At 40.9% G+C, this 18,670-nt stretch overlaps 1 long non-coding RNA gene across 2 annotated transcripts in view; it reads right to left on the bottom strand.

Moving 5' to 3' along the window:
- The window catches only part of LOC109551290 (uncharacterized), a 422,401-nt gene extending 408,864 nt beyond the window's left edge, over nucleotides 1–13,537 (bottom strand). The window contains exons 1-2 of one of the 2 annotated variants that reach the window (XR_002178019.3): nucleotides 13,106–13,537; nucleotides 11,550–11,696 (exon numbers count right to left, since the gene is read on the bottom strand). This is a non-coding gene — a long non-coding RNA (uncharacterized lncRNA). The remainder of the gene's footprint in view (nucleotides 1–11,549; nucleotides 11,697–13,105) is intronic. The other variant, XR_012329402.1, reaches the window with a different exon arrangement.
- Nucleotides 13,538–18,670: the final 5,133 nt, after the last annotated feature.

The raw sequence follows: 18,670 nt of genomic DNA, 5'->3' as shown, positions 1-18,670 counted from the left end.
GTCTAAATCTAGATACCTGTAAAATACTAACTATTTTAAATAAACCATTCTTTTCAAAATATTGTTCTGATTATGAGTTTGGTATTCTCTGAGTAATACCAAAATTGTGTTTTGTGTGTTTGACACTCTGGGTTGGAGGAAAATTATGTTGCTGGGGTGAAATGGTATCTTGACAGGCATCACATAATTCAAGCTCTGGAAAGCATACTAAGTGCTGACAAGGACTCTCTCCTTGATCAAGCTTTAGCTTGGTTCCTCTGAGCCCTCTTCTAGACTAGGCCTCATCTGTGGCCTACCCTCCTTGTCCTTGAAGGAGATTATAGTATGCCACCCCAAAATACACCACTTTGGATTATTTTGAGCCAAAGACAATTAATGCAGGAACAGGAAAAGCTCACTACCATCCCCCTTTCTGCCTAAAGACAAGGTATAAACTTCCCTTTGTGAAGGTGTCCCTTGTCCTCTCTCTTGTACCAGGAAGAATATAATGATTTTTAATCACCAGAGATACTTTTATCACCCCAAGGACTACATGAGATGAGCCTGCATAACAAACCTTATAAAAATAGCTCTTTTCTCCCATTAGTTTGCCCAGTATATTTGCCTTCCCATAATTTACCACCCCTAGAAGCCCAAGCCCCTTTCCCTTTGCTTTGTTACTTCTCCACAATTTATTACTCTCTGTTAAAATGGTATATAAAACCCCATCCAACCGCTTCTTTGGGTCTTCACTTCTTTCTATGAAGGCTTCCATACGCATACATAATAAACCTTTTCTCCTGATCATTTTCCTTTTATCAGTTTAATTTGCAGGGCCTTAGTTACTAAACCTAAGAGGGTAGAGGAAATGTTTTCTCCTCCTCTACAGACTGTTGTCCTTGGCCTGCCAAACCCAATTCTGCAAAAAAAATCCTGCCAAACCCAATCCTGCAAAAAAAATCCTGCCAAGCCAGTTTAGCAGGAATCTGTTCCCTCCTTCACACTTAAGCAAGTTTTTCCTAGTAATTTTCCATTCACTGACCCCCCCTCACCCTTCCCAATGACTATAAATCCACAGCTGCATATGTGCATTCAGAGTTGAGTTCAGGCTCTCTCTCCCCTAATGCAATAGTCTTGAATTAATTCTTCCTTGCCTGTTTAATTTGTCTGGTACAATTTTTCTTTGTTAGTTTCAGGCACTGTGTTGGGTGTGGTGTGTTGGGTGTGTATGGTGTAAGTCCCTTCCATCCAAGACCATGCAATTCACTGGGCTATGCATTAATTCAAGGGAAGTTCATTCAGGATGTTTAATATTTTGACCTCCACCCTGTTATTGAAAGTTAGCAATACACTTGAGGAAGCAGGGCTGGCCTGGACTTCTGAGGCTTTCCCTTCATGCCAATTCATATCATAAGGAGGATGCATGGAATCTTCTCTGTGCTTCTTTGGTGAGAAAACAGGGTGCTCTAAGAAACAGATGATGCCCAGGAAAGTAAAAGAACAGATTATCAAGAGAAGCCAGGGCAACATTTTTAACACAGGCACAGGCACTCCTTCTAACTAATACCCCTTTCTTTTCTTCTCTTTTCTTTTTCTTTTTTTCTGACACTCACACGCCGATCAGTGTTTAATACCAAGAAGGCCTGTAATCCAAATCACTGCTAACTAGTTGGCTCCTCTAGGAAGCAGATGCTGAGACTAAGTTAGGAGTATAAGAAGTTGGGGACAAAACGCCCTGAAAGATAAAAGGGGAGGAAATAGGATTGAAAAGAAGCACCTCAGATGAAAAGTCAGACCTGACAAAGTCTTGGTCAACCCAACAGGGAACTTCAAAGCAAAGATTGCCCATTAGAGAAGTCTCATACTGGATAAAAACAGCCAGGCTCTAGTAAGCCCAGCTGTGCTCAGCCTTTGGCTGGCGGCTACACAGGAAGAGTGCAGCCTCTGCTCAAAAGCAGAGGTGGATCCTTAAGGTGTTACAGCTGAATGGCAAGTTCATTTCTGAGTGGCACAGCTCCATGATTGCCCCAGAGAGACGGTGCAGAATTAGAAATTTTTCCTAAGCAGAAAATTGACTTAAAGCAAATTGCCTGCCTTCCTTCTGAGTACTGAGTACAAGATGGGCAAAATGATCACCATGGTTTTTTTTAACCCTTTAAATTGTGAAATATAACATACATACTGAAAACTGAACAAAACGAACATGTACAACTCAAGAATTTATCGCAAAATGAACACCCATGTAACCACCATCCAGATAAATAGAATACTGCCAACATCCCAAAGGATTCCATGTGCCCTTCACCCCAAATACTAGCCCCCAATCCCCCAAAAAAGTAACCAGTATTCCAATTTTATCATTATGATACTCTAGGTGGCACTTTGATTGTTCAAAGAAATAGATTAAACCAAGCTTCTGCCCAAACTCAAGAAAATTGAATTTGGGTGGTCATTAGTATTGTTAATGATTCCTTCAAATATAGAGCTCCTTTCAGTCTTGAGATCTTACTAATGGATCACAAAGAAGCTGTAGGACAGAGAGTGAAGGTAAAGTAGTTGAGCCCTAACCAATCCTGAGTTCATTTGAAATAGAAATAACACAGGTAAAGTTATAAGTTATATAAACAGAGAATATGAGAGTAAATGATTATCTAAACTCTGATTCACTGCCAGGTTTTCAGAAACACTTTGGCACAGCTCAAGATATACTTTTATATAGACCATTGTCAAGGCCAGGGTCCCCGAGAGAATCATAGGCTTACTTCCCCAAAGTACCCAAACTGTCCTCCCTCTATTAAGACTATTCTGAAAGTAGCTGGTTCAGGGTCCAAGAACAAGGACTCATCTCTCATGTGCCATTTATTAATCTTTCCTTTAAAAGGATTTTTAAATAATATGTTCTTATAAAATTAAAATTTAAAATATACAGAAGTAAAAAGTGAAGTTCCTTAGGTTGGATTCCCTAAAAACAGACCCTGAGATTAGAATTTGCAGACAAGCAGTTTATTTGTAAGGTAAAGGAGCACAGGGAGGGAGCCAGAAAATGACACAGAGGAGGGAAGGAAAGTCAATAAAGGATGTGTTGATGAGCAAGTTCTCATTCGCTGCAGTTGGGGCCAATTCCCCTGTGAACCTCCAGTAGATGGTATAAAACAGAAGCTGGCAAAGTTCTCAGCCCATGAGTAAAATCCACCCAATGATTATTTTTATAAGTAAAGTTTTAATGGAATATAGCCACTTCCTCTTTTTTTTACATGTTTTCTGTAAGTTGAACAATTATGACAAACAATATCACCCTCAAAGCCTAAATTACTTATTATTTGGCCCTACAGACAAAGTCTGCAAGTCCATGGTATAGAACCTGCCTCAGAGTTGTCCCACCAAGGGTGAGGAGGCTGAAGTGTTGACCTCCACTCATCCCTCATCAGCTGAGGGCTGCCCTAGGGGTGCTAACTCCTCAGACCTTCTGGCTGACTCTGTAGGCAGGCCAAGCACACTCCTGTGTCCACAGGAAGTCCTCATGTGCTTGCAGTGAGAAACTATAGGTATGAATGGCAACAACGAATGCCAAGGAGATATGAGCATGACAACAATGGCACTTGCTACCATTCCTATCCCACATACCCAACAGTTCCAGTCCCCATAGGTATCCACTTTAAGTTTGGTGTGTATCTTCCCAGGTGTTTGTCTATGCATACAGAATGTGCTATACTCATTTGGGTGCACTAGTTTATTTGGGAGTTGATGCCAGTGTATGTGTGAAGGAGCAGGGAGAATGAGAAAGGGAAGGAGAGATCTAATAAACGTTTATGTTATTGTGCTGGTAACTGCTGTGGGCAACTGGGGGCCCCCTGAGTGCCTTAGAATTGTCCTCCTGTTGCTAGCTAAAGCTGAGGTTGTTAACTTCCACTTAGAATGAGGTTACCCTCCAGGAAGACTGAATAAGCTTCTATGGCTTTGGAGAAAACTCTGAGGCAAAAAAAAAAAAAAAAAAAAGCTAGAGCAATGAAACAAGGATTTGAGGTAACATGTTGACAACACACATGGAAACTGTCCAATGTAGCTGCACTTGAAATCAGGAGTAGGTCATGGGATTGTGGCTAGGAAACCAACATTGTTTACTACAAGCCTAAATCATGCTCACAGAATTAATTACTTACATGACCCTGATAAATCTAGCTGGATGAGAAAATAGTCAACCGTCAGAGCAGTGAGTCATAAGATACTCTGAGATAGCAACATATTCTTTACCTGCCTTTGAACAGTAATGCCCTTCAACTATCTTAGCCGACCATTATACAATAAAAAACATAACATCATTACCTTCTTTGTTCAGTTTTCTTTTAACCGTTAAGTTTTAAATGCTATCATGCCTTCCTCGCCTATGACTCAAAACATCATGTAAATCTGTGGTCTTTAATGTGAAAAGAAGTGATTGCCATAGTATTCATTCTTATGCCTGAAAAAAGTGAACATGTGCATCTTTGTCATACGTAACTGTTAATGAAGTATATATTTGATCACTTTTCATAACTACAGAGATAAAATGAGTTATATTCAAATTGGGTGATGTTACATTCTCCAAAGATAAATTTCAGGAGGATTTTGCATCCATGCCTTATTGCCTCCTTGGGCCTTAAACCTTTAGAGAGGCTTGGGGGTCACACTCTTTGCCTAACAACACTGTGACTTGGGGTTAGGAGACATTCAATGTCCACTGCTGAAACTAGGGCTTAATCCTTTCACTGGTACGTTATAGTATCCAACTGTGACTCGACCAAACACTATCTTGTGCTTTGTGGGTTTTCTATCCCTGCTTATTCCAGGCAGCTGAGGAACACACGGGGCTGAAAATGAAATTCTTCCATGCACAGTGGTTAGTGTTTCAGAAAGCAGCACTGCAAAGATGCTGAAAACTTAATTCACATCGCTTGATTTGTGATGTGTGGAACTCAGAAGGCAGAGCATGTTTATATTTATTTTGTCCATCTATCTGTCAGTACAGATTAGAGTGAAGGATGTATGCAAGGAATGATGCAGAAGAGCCTCCGTCCAGTTAACACACCTTGAACCTCACACAACAGCCCAAGACCAAAACAGAAGATCTGGGAACTCAGGAAAGGCTGGGTCTAGGAGTGTCTTAAATTAGCCTGCGTTCAGACAAAAGCCCATTTAGACCAGCAGCATGGAAATCTGATGATGGGGAATCATGGCCCAGATAAACAAGGCAGAACATCAAAGACTGTTAGGCAGTTCCTCTTGTATGCTATGAGGATCCCATCCCTACTGTGGAAAACTGTGAGGACAAGCTGTTAACTACAGCCCTTTGCAGATGATGACTATGCCGTTCATTTGGAGAGGAGAAAGTGCTTGGAGAAGGGAGTGATGGCTGTCAAAGGAGTTGTTATAATTAGGCCAAGCTTAAATAAAGGCTTTTCAATAAAAGATGTAAACAGATAAAGTCCTTGAAAGTGAAAATGACTTATTTTAAAGGAGTCACAGCATTGAAGTCTTGGGCTGTGACAAAAATGAAAATGAAAATGATACAATACCTCAGCTCCATGGAAATCTGGAAATGATTTTTGGCCCAGCTGTCTTTAGCTTCCAGAGATTCTTAGAAGCAAACATGGTTTTTTTGTTTGTTCGTCTCCCAGGGATAACTCCTTGAAGTATGCCCTTTTTGTGTGGCAAATAAGAGAAGGAATTGTACTACTCAGTTTATCTCTACTGCACGCTAAATATTATCAGAGCCATCTGTAGCTGGATGGATTACCAAGTTACAGGTGAGTGTGGTGTTAGGTGAATGCTTTCTGACAGAAAAACACTTATGGATGGGGGTGAAAGCTGAGAACTGCATAGTACAGGCAGCCTTTAGGGAATGAACTTTTATTCACCACCTCCACTGCTGAAGCTTGGGGTTGTTTTTAGCATAGAAAAGATTTAAACTGCAATTAAGAGGCATTTGCTACATTCATTTACACTGGAATCTTTGTGGCATTGATGTGTCTTCTCCCTGATGTCATCAAGGTTGCCATGGGAACAAAGAATCAGTAGCTTAAAGCATCTAATTCTCTCTTCAAATACTCCCTCATCATAAAGAAAATGAAAAAACGTAAAAATCTGAGACAAGAGAAATCATTTTGGGGGGTGGGTTGAATTCTGACACCTCAGGAACAATGAGGGTGTGTGTAGAGGAGAGAGACAGAAGAATGAGAACACTTGCAAGCAAGAAATCAATACCTGGCAAACAAAAGTATTAAAAGATCATATTATCACACCTGACCTATTTAATACAATCCAAAAAATATCTGTTACCTCTCAACCTGATCATTAAAAACAAGAAAAGAAGCAATGTAGAATCACAGCAGAAACAAAGAAACAAGAGGTGAATTGTCTTGCGGTCTCAATTAGTGGCAAGGTGACCTAAGAGAGGTTCAGAGGAGAAGAAATACATAATGAGTCTTTTTAAAATAAGCCAAGCATATTATTTTAAATGAACCATTGGAAATAAGAAAAAAATGGATAGCATAAGCAAAAATTGAATTGCATGATGGAGTTCAAGTACAAATTACCATTTGTTTACTTTTCAGTCTCTTTTACAAGAAGGTCAGAGAGCTCAATACGGTATTAAAATGCAATTTTTAAGCCTGTGGCCTGTGGGCCTAGTATTGTTGCTTATGTAATAATCTTCCCGGAAAAGACAGATCAGCCTGGCTATGGGCTTCAGAACTATCAATGTTTGTCTCACAAAAATCTCCAGCCTTCCTGAGGATTCTCTGACCATTCTCTGTGCCTTTGCCTGGGGTGGCGGGGGGTGGGGGGAGAGGACGTGCTACTTAAGGAAAATACTGATTCTCTGGCACACTGAAACTGACGAAAAGTTAGGGTCTTTTTTGCTATCAGTTCTGGGGATCACAGTTTAGATTTACAGCTTTGCCTGTGTTGCGGTACATGGAACAGAGGGGGAAAAGAAAAGGAGATGGGAGGCAAATACTATATTCTTATTTAAGAATATAGTTAGCGGGTAGACTAACATTTTAATAGTTAGTTTCAACTGGTTGCTTTCTTGGATTAAACAAGTGCTTTAAACTGCCACCTGAGTTTTACATGGGAGAGGATGTGGGTTGTGGTTTATTTTCAACCCTGCTTATTTATTTCTAGGTAATAGAAACGTGAATTGCAGCTAGCTATTAAAATGTATAGAAAATCAAATCAATATAACTCATTACCACAGTGAAGAAAGGAATAGTATATGTAAGAGTGAGGAACTTATAACTGAAATATTTTGCAATTCAAGGGTATATGAGAGTATCAATCAAAAACTACTCCAAAGAAAACATAACTAGGCAAGGATTCAGAAAACTTCATTGACTGGTGGCGGGAGGGGGGGCGTCTCTGCCTTTATAAATTTTCTATTGTCAAAATAATTCCCTGTAATAAAATCACCTTAAAAGTCAGGGAATTAAAACTACAATCACTTATTTTCACCTATACATCTTTGACTGAAGCTGTGCTTGGCTGGGTAGCTCTGTTTCAACCTTAGGCTCCAGCGTGGCTTGTTCCCTTGCTGCAAGGGCACAAGTCTGATCTATGTGTGCTCACACTGTGGAACCCAGCTGAATGGACAGCAGCTAGCCAGGACAATGGCAGAGGCACCAGAAGACAAGCCCAATTGCAGAAGTGCATTTCACATTTCTGCTTGCATCAAGTTTCTATCACAGCATTGGCTAAAGCAAGTCACATGGCAAAGCAAAGCTAAACAATAAGGGGCAACAAAATATACTCATTCCACTCTAAGGCCAAAGCAAATCACACGGACAAGCCCAAAGTCAATGTTTCAGGGAAATATACCTTTTCCATAGGTGTGAGAGGAAAGCAGTAAACATTTTTGAACGATAATCTGATACAGTTCTAACTAGCTGTGCGATCTGGGCCATATCTTTCAATCTCACTTGTCTAAAATTTCCTCAAGAGAAAAAGTGAAGAAGATAGAGCTGCAATATGGTATCACAGGGAAACATGGGCTTTGGAGTTGTATAGACGTTGTTAAAATCTCAGGTTTGTGGAGAACTAGCTATGGCTCTTGAGGAAATTACTGAATCTGATTCTCAGATTCTTCCTTGTATTTCCCTTCAGGGGAAATTTTTTTAAATCTATTTATTTATTTGTTTATTTTTGGCTGCTTTGGGTCCTCGTTGCTGCACAAGGACTTTCTCTAGTTGCAGAGAGCAGGGACTACTCTTTGTTGCGGTGCATGGGCTTCTCTTTGCGGTGGCTTCTCTTATTGCAGAGCACAGGCTCTAGGCACGTGGGCTTCAGTAGTTGTGGCACGTGGGCTCAGTAGTTGTGGCACACAGGCTTAGTTGCTCCACGGCATGTGGGATCTTCCTGGACCAGGGCTCGAACCCATGTCCCCTGCATTGGCAGGTCGATTCTTAACCACTGTGCCACCAGGGAAGCCCCCCCTTCAGGGGAAATATTGTTATCTGTTGTAGCAAACCACCCCAGAACTCAGTGACTTAATACAATAAAAGTTTATTTCTCATTTCTGACATGATCTCATGCAGTTTGGGCAGCTATCCTGGCAGCTTTTCTCTAAACCAGGGGTTAACAAACTACAGTTCACAGGCTAAATCCAGCCAGCCCCTGTTTTTATAAATAAAGTTTTATTGGAACATAGCCACACCCATTCATTTACATATTATCTATGGCTATGAGTAGAGTTGAGTTTTTGCAACAGAGGCAGTATGGCACACACACACCAAAAATATTTACTATCTGGCCCTTTATAGAAAAAGTTCACCAACCCTTCCTCAAAACAATACATTGGGGATCCAAGCTCCTTCAATCATGGTTCTATCATGATGGAGTCTTTCACTTCTAGCCGCTCAGACAAAGAAAAGAGAAAATTGTCTCTGCAGGCAGACTGTCTACTTTACTGCCTTCTTCCAGAAGTAAAACATACCACTTCTCATAGTTCATTGGATAAAGCCAGTCACATGGCCAACAAAACTGCAAAGTGTGGTAGGAAATACAGAGCACATTTTAAAACTTTCTATTAAATGGGAGAAATAAAATGAAAATGCTGAATTTCAAAAAACTCCACATATAACATTGATAATAGAAATATTCATACCCTTAAACACTAAAATTGATAAAGATAAAAGCATGAAAATAAATATCCAACTCAAAAGGTAAGGAAAAAACCACTAAAGCAGAAAGAACAAAATACTAAAGAGTAGAGTTAATGAATGAACTAATATATAAATAATAAGCTGGTTCCTTGAAAAAAAAATAGACAAACTACAATCTAAACTAGTGAAATGAAAAAAGGAAAAAATGCGAATAAAAGTGATTACTTATGGCAGTAGGGTGAAAGGAGTATGTACAGATAAAAGGGATGGAAGTAGCCCTTCTCTGAATATAGTTTTTAAATAAAGTTTTGACTTTGAATTGTGTAAATGTCTTATACACACAAAAATCAATTTATACCAAAAATAAAAAGTATGCAAAACTTAAAATTGAGCACAGATAAACTAATTTCATATGAAATGGGTAATAATCACACAAAGAAAAGAGTTATTTCAAGGGATTTTTCTCATAGATATCTGTATGTTCTTAGATGTTTACAGAGCATATACAGAAAGATTTGTGTGTTAAATAGTTAAGACAAAAAGAACAGCAAAGAAAGCTTAAACTTAATTCAGTCGTTAAAACAGTGAGAATATTAGTATTGTGGTCTTGCAATTGTATGTATATTGTAGAATAAGCAAGGAAGTAAATAGTTAATCTTTTCAGGGACCAATATTTTAAGTGTTAGAGAAAAGAACTACAAAAGCAAATTAAAAAAAACCTCTGTAGTATTAAATTTGTATTGGAAACATATTTTAAACAATTTAATTCATATTAATATATGCTAGCTTTACCCCTGAAAGGTATTAGAAGCAATGACATCACAGTTGTACTGAGGATAACTAGCACTCAGATCTTGATATATACGAACCATTTCCCACGAGAAAGAATCTACGTGGAGAACTAGCTGAACTCATGTCTATGGCAGGCAAAATAAAAGGGGAGCCCGAATGATTCTGTGCTAGAAAGCAAGCAAGGGCTCAAAGAATAATGGGGACATGTCAAAAGGATACAGAAGCCAACGTGAAAGGGCTCACACTGGTCAAAGTGAGCACAATGTGAGCATCAAAAGAATAGTGACTCTCAACTGGTTATAAAACACTGAAAAAATTTAAATACATGAATCCATAGTGATAAAATAATATAACTTTTAGACTGCTGATGTGGGAGGACCTGTAGTTCATTCCCAGCTAATAAAGGAAACAATAAATGAAAGCCAGCAATAAAATGACAAAATTAGAAAATCACCATTTTGCAACATCCAGTGAAATATTTGATTCATCACCTATCACAGGTCAGTGGCAATAGCTGTAGTCAGGCAAGTGGAGGCCCTCCTTTAGGGGAGGACCCCAGGGTCTCATGGCATAAGGTCAGGGCCATGTGCCATTAAAAGGAGGGCTGGCAAGACTAGGCAGGTTGCCAGGGCTCCAGTCAAGGCGCTAGCATTCTAGGGACTTAATCTGAGAAGGAACTAAAGGCAAAGTCAGGAACGGGATAGCAGCAGCCGAGTCTTACAGACTGGGCTAGTGGGGAAAGCTGTGGCTCTGTGGGCAAAAGCTATGTTCAGTGACAGCTCACCCAGCCCTACCAGCTACTACAAACTGGAAAAACTGTAGAGCCCACCAGTCATTAGGACTCACGCTAAATCATGATTCTCATTAGCAGGATATTCTAGGAGAACCCTGGTCAGACCCCTCTTAAAGTCCGAAAATGCTCTGAATGCTCACCACATATTTACTATCTTTGTTCTTTCTTTCCAGAGAAGGATGTTAGCACTTAACTACTCAAAATGTGGTCCACGGACCAGCAGAATTAGCATCACCTAGGAGCTTGTTAGAAATACAAACCATAGGCTCCACCACAGACCTAATGAGTCTGACTCTTCATTTTAACAATATCCCCAGGTGACTCTTATGCACATCAAAATTTGAGAAGCCCTGGTTTGGCAGGCACTTTGGAGGAAGTTAGCTGAAAGTGGTGGGCCAAGGGGATGTCACAGAGCTACGGAAGCTGGTTCCTGGCATTTCTCAGCATGCTCCATCAAGCATGCACCCCACTCTCACCTTTTTCCCTCCCCTAGATCCATATCACTGGCTTGGGAACAGATGCTCTCTACCTGTGAGGGTGTGAGATGAATTAGGATAGAGCTTGGGGAGGGATGGGAGGAGGAAAATATGTCAAGAGACTAGCGATTATAGTGATGATAGATAAGAAAAAGGGCTGGCAGATATGGCTAAAAAAGAAACAAATAATTCCATTTGACATTTCCATTTAATCATGGCTTCTTATATACCAAAGCCCTAACCTAAAGGATTGGTTCTTACACCCAGAATCACAAGGCTTCAGGATATGCCACTAGGATGAAGTTAGGCAGGCTATAGAAACTCTCTACGCATCAGTCTTCTCATCTGTGAAGTGGGGACAATGACAGTACCTACCACGTAGGGCTGCTTGAAGATTAGATGAGTCAAGTAGCAGCTGCCCGACATCACACGTCCTGTTAAGTAACGTCCAGCTGTGATATCAAGCCAGCTATGAGGCTCCAGCATCCATCAGTGTTTCTGAACCACTATGCTGTGCTGCCACTGAAACATGAAAAGAGTAGAGAAGAACTGAGAAGCAGTCCCTCCTTCAATCACAGCTTTGATGAACAGTCATTTCCAGATCTTCTCCCCGTATGATAATCCAGAATCCTCATGAAGCCTATGAATTTTTCTGTCTGTTATGAAAAGCTCAACCTGTATTTCTCCTCCCACCCCATCACTGTGCCTGCTCTCTGAGCACAGTGGGGACTTCAGTCACTTAATTCTCGGTTAATCAGAGTATTTGAGCCTAGGATAAAAAAAGCTTTGCAAGTGGCCACATCAAGTGACGTGGAGAGATGTTTAATCAAAGGTTAACCATGCTTTTATTCATTTACACCACAGGGAAAGTCTCAAGGCTTAGTTTTCTGAACTAAAGTGAACTAGCTCCATTTAACTCTGATGTTTATGCCTGTTGATAAAAACTATCAAAGCAATACAAGGCGAGGAGGCAAAAAATTCAATAGAGGGTATATAAAGTGAGGACACCTGTGAGGCAAAAACACGGAGAATCCCAGTGCAGTGTGATAAACAAACCAATAAGCTTTAAAGTCCAACAGACCCAGGCGATAGAGCTATGTGACCCTGGTAAGTAACTCCATCTCTCTGAGCTTCTATCTTGCCATCTCTAAAGTGGGGCTAATGCCACTTCACAGAGATTTTGTGAGAGTTCCAGAAGACTGGCTATGTAAAGTAGTTGTACAGAGCCCTACAGATGGTAGCCACTCAATAAATGGTAGCTGGTATCTTTTTGGACTTATGATCCTAATAATATCAGATAATTAAAGAGTTAATACATGCACATTTACACTCACAGCAACAAGGTGTAGAGTCTGCACATAAAGCCAGTGCTTTTATTTAGTGAAAAATAGACTTGGTAAAAGTAATATGTACAAACACATTGCTTGTGCTAGCCTCTCCTTATTTACAGAGCAAGTGAAAAGCGAAATGAAATCTCCACCTGAAGAGCTTCTAGTCAGCCAAGACAGCACAACAATAAATTACGTTTTTTTGGACCTTCAAGATGGCAGAGGAGTAAGACGTGGAGATCACCTTCCTCCCCACAAATACATCAGAAATACACCTACATGTGGAACAACTCCTACAGAACACCGACTGAATGCTGGCAGAAGACCTCAGACCTCCCAAAAGGCAAGAAACTCCCCACGTACCTGGGTAGGGCAAAAGAAAAAAGAAACAACAGAGACAAAAGGATAGGGACGGGACCTGCACCAGTGGGAGGGAGCTGTGAAGGAAGCAAGGTTTCCACACACTAGGAAGCCCCTTCGTGGGCAGAGATGGAGGGTGGCCAGGGGCAGCTTCAGAGCCACGGAGGAGAGCGCAGCCACAGGAGTGCGGAGGGCAAAGCAGAGACATTCCCGCACAGAGGATCGGTGCCGACCAGCACTCACCAGTCCGAGAGGCTTGTCTGCTCACCCGCCGGAGCAGGCGGGGCTGGGAGCTGAGGCTCGGGCTTCAGAGGTCAGATCCCAGGGAGAGGACTGGGGTTGGCGGCGTGAACACAGCCTGCAGGGGAAAAAGTCTGCACCTGCCTAAGAGGCAAGAGACCATTGTTTCCAGGTGCGCGAGGAGAGGGGATTCAGAGCACAACCTAAACGAGCTCCAGAGACGGACGGGAGCCACGGCTATCAGCACGGACCCCAGAGACCGACATGAGATGCTAAGGCTGCTGCTGCCGCCACCAGGAAGCCTGTGTGCGAGCAAAGATCACTATCCACACCTCCCCTCCTGGGAGCCTGTGCAGCCCGCCACTGCCAGGGTCCCGGGATCCAGGGACAACTTCCCCGGGAGAACGCACTGCGCGCCTCAGGCGGGTGCAACGTCATGCCGGCCTCTGCCGCTGCAGGCTCGCTCTGCACGCTCTGCATCCGCGCCCCTCCCCCCCCCCCCCCCCCCGCCGCCTGAGTGAGCCAGAGCCCACGAATCAGCGGCTCCTTTAACCCCGTCCTGTCTCAGCGAAGAACAGACGCCCTCAGGCGACCTACATGCAGAGGCAGGGCCAGATCCAAAGCTGAACCGCAGGAGCTGTGAGAACAAAGAAGAGAAAGGGAAATCTCTCCCAGCAGCCTCAGAAGCAGCGGATTAAAGCTCCACAATCAACTTGATGTACCCTGCATCTCTGGAATACCTGAATAGACAACGAATCATCCCAAAATTGAAGCAGTGGACGTTGGGAGCAAAGGTATATTTTTTTCCTTTTTCTCTATTTGTGAGTGTGTATGTGTATGCTTCTTTGTGTGATTTCATCTGTATAGCTTTGCTTTTGCCATCTGTCCTACAGTTCTGTCTGTATGCTTTTGGTTTTGTTTTCTTTTAGTATAGTTTTTAGCACTTGTTATCATTGGTGGATTTGTTTTTTGGTTTGGTTACTCTTTTCTTTCTTTTATTAATTATTTTTTAATTATTTTACTTTTAATAACTTTTTTAATTTTTTATTTTAATAACTTTATTTTTTACCTTCTTTTTTACTTTTTAATTTTTAATTTTAATAACTATTTTATTTATTTATTTTTTGCTTTTTCTTTCTTTTTTTCGCCCTTTTCTTCTGAGCCATGTGGCTGACAGAGTCTTGGTGCTCCGGCCGGGTGTCAGGCGGGTGCCTCTGAGATGGGAGAGCTGAGTTCAGGACGCTGGTCCACTAGAGACCTCCAAGCTCCATGTAATGTCAAACAGCGAAAGATCGCCCAGAGATCTCCATCTCAACGTTAACACTCAGCTCCACCCAACAACCAGCAAGCTCCAGTGCTGAACACCCCATGCCAAACAACTAGAAAGACAGGAACACAAACCCACCCATTAGCAGAGAAGCTGCATAAAATCATAATAAGGTCACAGACACCCAAAAACACACCATCGGACCCAGTCCTGCCCACAAGAAAGACAAGATCCAGCCTCAGCCACCAGAACACAGGCACCAGTCCCCTCCACCAGGAAGCCTACAAAACCCATTGAACCAACCTTAGCCACTGGGGGCAGACACCAAAAACAACGGGAACTACGAACCTGCAGCCTGCAACAAAGAGACCCCAAACACAGTAAGTTAAGCAAAATGAGAAGACAGAGAAACACACAGCAGATCCTGAAGGAGCAAGGTAAAAACCCACCAGACCAAACTAATAAAGAGGAAATTGGCAGTCTACCTGAAAAGGAATGCAGAGTAATGATAGTAAAGATGATCCAAAATCTTGGAAATAGAATGGAGAAAATACAAGAAACATTTAACAAGGACCTAGAAGAACTAAAGAGCAAGCAAAAAAACCTAGAACTAAAGAGCAAGTTGGTGAACAACACAAAAAGTGAAATTAAAAACTTTCTAGAAGGAATCAATAGCAGAATAACTGAAGCAGAAGAATGGATAAGTGACCTGGAAGATAAAATACTGGAAATAACTATGGCAGAGTAGAAGAAAAAAGAATGAAAAGAATTGAAGACAGTCTCAGAGACATCTGGGACAACATTAAATGCACCAACAATAGAATTATAGGGGTCCCAGAAGAAGAAGAGAAAAACAAAGGGACTGAGAATATATTTGAAGACGTTATAGCCGAAAACTTCCCTAATATGGGAAAAGAAATAGTTAAGTCCAGGAAGGACAGAGAGTCCCATACAGGATAAATCCAAGGAGAAACACGCCAAGACACATATTACTTAAACTACCAAAAATTCAATACAAAGAAAAAATATTAAAAGCAGCAAGGGAAAAACAACAAATAACATACAAGGGAATCTCCATAAGGTTAACACCTGATCTTTCAGCAGAAACTCTGCAAGCCAGAAGGGAGTGGCAGGACATATTTAAAGTGATGAAAGGGAAAATCCTACAACCAAGATTACTCTACCCAGCAAGGATCTCATTCAGATTTGACAGAGAAATTAAAACCTTCAGAGAAAAGCAAAAGCTAAAAGAATTCAGCACCACCAAACCAGCTTTACAACAAATGCTAAAGGAATTTCTCTAGGCAGGAAACGCAGGAGAAGGAAAAGACCTCCAATAACAAACCCAAAACGATTAAGAAAATGGTAATCAGGGCTTCCCTGGTGGTGCAGTGGTTGAGAGTCCGCCTGCCGAAGCAGGGGACACGGGTTCATGCCCTGGTCTGGGAAGACCCTACATGCCGCGGAGCGGTTGGACCCAGGAGCCATGGCCATTGAGCCTGCATGTCCGGAGCCTGTGCTCCTCAATGGGAGAGGCCACAACAGTGAGAGGCCCACATACCGCAAAAAAAAAAAAAAAAAAAAGAAAATGGTAATCGGAACATATGTATGATAATCACCTTAAATGTAAATGGATTAAATGATCCAACCAAAAGACACAGACTGGCTGAATGGATACAGAAACAAGACCCATATATATGCTGTCTACAAGAGACCCACATCAGACCTAGGGACACATACACACTGAAATTGAGGGGATAGAAAAAGATATTCCATGCAAATAGAAATCAAAAGAAAGCTGGAGTAGCAATTCTCATATCAGACAAAGTAGACTTTCAAACAAAGACTATTATGAGAAACAAAGAAAGACACTACATAATGATCAAGGGATCAATCCAAGAAGAAGATATAACAATTGTAAATATTTATGCACCCAACATAGGAGCACCTCAATACATAAGACAAATATTAACAGCCATAAAAGGGGAAATCGACAGGAACACAATCATAGTAGGGACTTTAACACCCCACTTTCACCAATGGAGAGATCATCCAAAATGAAAATAAATAAGGAAACACAAGCTTTAAATGATACATTAAGCAAGATGGACTTAATTGATATTTATAGGACATTCCATCCAAAAGCAACAGAATACACTTTCTTCTCAAGTGCTCATGGAACATTCTCCAGGATAGACAGTATCTTTGGTCACAAATCAAGCCTTGGTAAATTTAAGAAAACTGAAATCATAGCAAGTATCTTTCCCAACCACAATGCTATGAGACTAGATAATCAATTACAGGAAAAAAAACCTGTAAAAAATACAAACACATGGAGGCTAAACAATACACTACTTAGTAACCAAGAGATCACTGAAGAAATCAAATTATACCTAGAAACAAATGACAATGAAAACAAGACAACCCAAAACCTATGGGATGCAGCAAACGCAGTTCTAAGAGGGAAGTGTATAGCAATACAATCCTACCTCATGAAACAAGAAAGATCTCAAATAAACAACCTAACCTTACACCTAAAGCAATTAGAGAAAGAAGAACCAAAAAAAAAAAACCCCCAAAGTTAGCAGAAGGAAAGAAATCCTAAAGTTCAGATCAGAGATAAATGAAAAAGAAATGAAGGAAACAATAGCAAAGATCAAAAAAACTAAAGGGGGCTTCCCTGGTGGCGCAGTGGCTGAGAGTCCACCTGCCAATGCAGGGGACACAGGTTCGTGCCCCAGTCCGGGAAGATCCCACATGCCGCGGAGCGGCTGGGCCCGTGAGCCATGGCTGCTGAGCCTGTGCGTCCAGAGCCTGTGCTCCACAATGGGAGAGGCCACAACAGTGAGAGGCCCACGTACCGCCAAAAAAAAAAAAAAAAAAACTAAAGGCTGCTTCTTTGAGAATATAAACAACATTGATAAACCACTAGCCAGACTCCTCAAAAAAAAGGGGTAAGACTCAAATCAGTAGAATTAGAAATGAAAAACAAGTAACACCTGACACCACAGAAATACAAAGGATCATGAGAGATTACTACAAGCAACTATATGTCAATAAAAGGGACAACCTGGAAGAAATGGACAAATTCTTAGAAAAGCACAACCTCCCGAGACTGAACCAGGAAGAAACAGAAAATATAAGCAGACCAATCACAAGCACTGAAATTGAGACTGTGATTAAAATTCTTCCAACAAACAAAAGTCCAGGACCAGATGGCTTCACAGGTGAATTCCACCAAACATTCAGAGAAGAGCTAACACCTATCCATCTCAAACTCTTCCAAAATATAGCAGAGGGAGGAACACTCCCAAACTCATTCTTTGAGACCACCATCTCCCTGATACCAAAACCAGACAAAGATGTCACAAAGAAAGAAAACTACAGGCCAATATCACTGATGAACATAGATACAAAAATCCTCAACAAAATACTAGCAAACAGAATCCAACAGCACATTAAAAGGATCACACACCATGATCATGTGGGGTTTATCCCAGGAATGCAAGGATTCTTCAATATACGCAAATCAATCAATGTGATACACCATATTAACAAACTGAAGGAGAGAAACCATATGATCATCTCAATAGATGCAGAAAAAATCTTTCAACAAAATTCAACACCTATTTATGACAAAAACCCTCCAGAAAGTAGGCATAGAGGGAACTTACCTCAACATAATGAAGGCCATATATGACAAACCCACAGCCAACAGCATCCTCAATGGTGAAAAAATGAAATCATTTCCACTAAGATCAGGAACAAGACAAGGTTGCCCACTTTCACCACTCTTATTCAACATAGTTTTGCAAGTTTTAGCCACAACAATCAGAGAAGAAAAGGAAATAAAAGGAATCCAAATCGGAAAAGAAGAAGTAAAGCTGTCACTGTTTGCAGATGACATGATACTATACATAGAGTATCCTAAAGATGCCACCAGAAAACTACTAGGGCTAATCAATGAATTTGGTAAAGTAGCAGGATACAAAATTAATGCACAGAATCTCTTGCATTCCTATACACTACTGATGAAAAATCTGAAAGAGAAATTAAGGAAACACTCCCATTTACCATTGCAACAAAAAGAATAATATATCTTGAAAGAAACCTACCTAAGGAGACAAAAGACCTGTATGCAGAAAACTGTAAGACACTGATGAAAGAAATTAAAGAGGATACAAACAGATGGAGATATATACCATGTTCTTAGATTGGAAGAATCAACATTGTGAAAATGACTCTACTACCCAAAGCAATCTACAGATTCAATGCAATCCCTGTCAAACTACCAATGGCAT

This window comes from Tursiops truncatus, chromosome X (genome assembly GCF_011762595.2).
Source record: "Tursiops truncatus isolate mTurTru1 chromosome X, mTurTru1.mat.Y, whole genome shotgun sequence".
Taxonomy (NCBI): Eukaryota; Metazoa; Chordata; class Mammalia; order Artiodactyla; family Delphinidae; genus Tursiops; species Tursiops truncatus.
Note: the sequence above shows the minus strand (reverse complement) of the source record. Positions and strands in the feature narration are given on the sequence as shown.